At 33.5% G+C, this 3,989-nt stretch overlaps 1 non-coding gene across 1 annotated transcript; it reads left to right on the top strand.

The window, feature by feature from the left end:
• Positions 1-1,414: 1,414 nt before the first annotated feature.
• TRNAF-GAA lies at positions 1,415-1,487 on the top strand. Its single transcript has one exon. It is a non-coding gene; the product is annotated as a tRNA-Phe (tRNA).
• Positions 1,488-3,989: the final 2,502 nt, after the last annotated feature.

Here is a 3,989-nt window from a genome sequence, read left to right on the forward strand (position 1 = left end):
CCTAATATTAGGCAGGGGAATGAAGAACCATCAAGGGAGAAAGGATGGTCTCTTTAAAAAATGGTATTGGGAAAAATGGGTAATCATATGCAGAGAACTTAAATCAGACCCTTATCTTATACTACTCAAAAAATTGAACTCAAAATAGATTAAAGACCATAAAATGAGAACTGATATCACAAATCCCTTAAAGAAAACTTAGGGAAGAAGCATTTTGACTTTGGTCTTGGCAATAATTTTTTTCAGTTATGACACCAAAAGCATAGACAACAAAATTTAAAAAAATCAACTAGTGGGATTGCATCAAATGAAAAACTGCGCAGAAAAAGAAAAAATCAACAAAATGAAAAGGCATCCTACAGCATGGGAAAATATTTGCAAATTGTGTATTGAATAAAGACTTATAAAAACTCATATATCACAACACCAAAAAAAGACAATTTGAATAAAAAATTGACAGAAGACCTGAATAGGCATTTTTCCAAGGAATATATACAGATGGCCAACAAACACATAAAAATGTATTAAACATCACTAATCATCAGGGAACTGCAGATCAAAACCAAAAAAATTAGATACCACCTCACACCTCTTAGGTTGGCTATCAACAAGAAGATAAGAGATAACCTGTGTTTGGCTAGAGAAAAGGAAACCCTTGTGAATGGTCAGCCCCTGTGGAAAGCAGTATGGAGTTTCCTTAAATATTAAATATAGAACTGTCCTATGATTCAACAATCCCTCTTCTGAGTATGTATCTAAAATAAATGAAAATAATTGAAAATACTTCTGTAATCCATGTTTACTGCAGCATTATTCACAATAGCCAATATATGTGGAAACAATGTAAGTGCCCATCAACAGATGAATTGGTAAAGAAGATGTGGTATATATATTCATACAAAGTGATAGTATTGAGCCATGAGAAAGAAGGAAATCCTGCCATTTGCAACGTGGATAGCCCTTGAGGGTGTTATGTTATGTGAGGTAAGTTAGAGAAAGGCAGATAAGTATAACATCACTTAAACATGTAATATAAAAAGGGTAAATTTGTAATAACAGAGAATAGAAGTGTGGTTATCAGGGGTTAGATAGTGGTGGAATTGAAGAGCTGTGGTTTAAGAATACAAAGTTGCAACTAGTAGATAAGTAAATCCTGGAGGTCTACTGTACAGCATAGTGATTACAGTCAACACTTCTGTATAAACTTCAAATTTGCTAAACGACTAGGTCTTAATTATTCTCACTACACACACACAAAAGATAATTATGTGACATGGTAGAGGTATTAACTAAGACAATGACGGTAATCATATTGCAATGTACAAATGTATCAAGTCAACAATTTGGACATCTTAAACTTACACAATGTTATATGCTAATTATTGTTCAATTAAACAAATGATAATAGTGAGTGGCTGAAATAACTCAACTGATAGAGTGTTAGACTGAAGATCTAAAGGTTCCTGGTTCAATCCCAGGTTTCAGCAACTATTTCTGATTCTTTGAGCTTCCCCAGTGGCTCAGATGGTAAAGAATCTACCTGTAGTGTAGGAATCTCAGGTTCAATCCCTGGGTCAGGAAGATCCCTGGGAAGAGAATGTCTACCCACTCCAGTATCCTTGCCTGGAGAATTCCATGGACAGAGGAGCCAAGCAGGCTACATTCCATAGGGTCACAAAGAGTCAGACAACACTGAACAATTAGCACTTTCAAACAAATAATAAAGACTGAGGATACCAACAAAGAGTCAGACAACACTGAACAATTAGCACTTTCAAACAAATAATAAAGACTGAGGATACCAAAACTGGCATGGATGTGGAGCAACCAGAATTCTCAGACATTGTTGATGAGAGTGTAAAAGTATATAAACCCTGTTAAAATTTCTGAGTTATTGATAAAAATAAGCATATTCCTATCATTTGATCTATCAACTATAATTCTATTAGCCACATTAAAAAAATTATATTAGCTTTGTTTATAATATCCCTAAACTGAAATCATCCCAGATGATCAGACATGCATTTTTTTTATTCCTTAGGCTTTGAAAATTCCTTAGTAAGCTTGATATTGATCAGAACTCACTATATAAGTTTAGTGTTTTATCCAAAATAATTCTGATTAAACAGTGCATGTTCAGAATTCTCAAAAAAATATTTTTTCTCTTTAAAATTATGTCTCAAGGAATCCTGCTTAATGGAAGTTTATGTGTAACAATATAGAGAGATGAAAAATGAAAATCAGAAAGGAAGGAAGGGAGGAAGGAGAGAAGAGAGGAAAGAAAGACTAAATGATGAGAGGGATAGAGAAAGGAGGGAAGAAAGGAAGGAATGGAAAGGGAGGAAGATCAGAATGTAATTAAATAGATTTAATAAAGGTAAACTTTTAAGTATAATCACATAAATAAAAAATATAGTTATTACTCACTATAGGATGTTATGTTTCATGACATGATTGTCTTCAGCAATTTGCCCCATGGTAAAAGACATATGGGCAGTCTTTGTATAGTAGATCTATTTAATTCTTGATCCTAGAAAAAAATATATTAAGAAATGCTCAGAGTTCTTCCACACAGAGAAATTCCAAAATTATAGCATACCTAAGCTCTTTAGAATATTGCTATTTTAATCCTTGTTGATTTTAATAGGAAAATCTCTCCATAATTCTCATCTTTGTGCTTTTCTCATAAACCCACAAAGATTCAAATGAATTCTAAATCTACCTTGAATGCTAAGAAACAGATTTCTGTTATTTATGCTAGGTTACTTAATCCCTCTTCCACTAAATATCAGTGAAAAATCCAACCTGTTTTTTTCTTTTAAAGAAACATGATAATAAAAATAATTTTTCTAATGCTAAATGTACACAATCATCTGAAACTTTGAATGTTTCAAGAATTTTCCCTATGTAAAAAAAGATAATATCCATATTTTATGGGGTTTTATTTTGGTTGGGAAGCTAATCAGTCTAACAGACACACACACATACACACACACAATATTTCTGATTGTAAAAAGTGTGAAGAGAGTAAAATGATATGATACATAGTGCTTTGGAAGTACTACTTTAGATTTATTTGGTGTTCAGTCTGTAACTATCTGAAATATTGACATTCTTATTGATACCAACCATATGAATATCCAGGAGAGTACATTTTAGGCAAGTTGAAGTGTGAAGGCTCTAAAGTGTATATGAACTTGATGTAACTTTAGAACCACCTGAAAGCCAGGATGGTGGAAGTGGATGTAGTGAAGGAAAGAGTGGGGTGTGGTAAAGTTGGAAGGATAGACAAGTTCATGAAGGGACTAAAAGGCCATGGTGAAGAATTTGTAAATTTATATTTTTTTCATAAGTACAGTAAAAACCTATATTTTATGGTAACTCTTGGGCTTGTCTGGTGTCTCAGACAGTAAACAATCTGCCTGCAATGCAGGAGACCCAGGTTCAATCCCTGGGTTGGAAAGATCCCCTGGAGAAGGAAATAGCAACCCACTCCAGTATTCTTGCCTAGAGAATTCCATGGACAGAGGAACCTGGTGGGCTACAGTCCCTGTGGTCACAAAACAGTTGGACACGACTGAGTGACTAACACAACACATTGTAAAAACCACTGACAAATGTTCATTTTCTAAATATTATTATTTTACACTGTGTATTAATGTGTAGATAAACATGGAAGTCAAAGTATAAAGAACAGTAAGTAACATTAATTGTAATCTAGGCAAGAAACAATAAGGTCTTGGAAAAGGATTTTTATAAGAAAGAGAGAGGTGAGTGGATTTTGGCTTTAAGTTCTGAATAAAATCCAAGACTAAGTTTGGATCCTGCTTATGTAATTTATCGACATCTAAGTTGAGCTATCAAAAATGCAGTCATATATATATGAGCCAGAATCTCTAGGGAAACACAAAATTAACTCTAGGAGAGTTAGACAAAAAACAATAGAAATGTGGGTTAGAATTTTATTATGGCAGCCAAAAACAAAATAA

The sequence above is a fragment of the Cervus canadensis genome, chromosome 16, assembly GCF_019320065.1.
Source record: "Cervus canadensis isolate Bull #8, Minnesota chromosome 16, ASM1932006v1, whole genome shotgun sequence".
Lineage (NCBI taxonomy): Eukaryota > Metazoa > Chordata > Mammalia > Artiodactyla > Cervidae > Cervus > Cervus canadensis.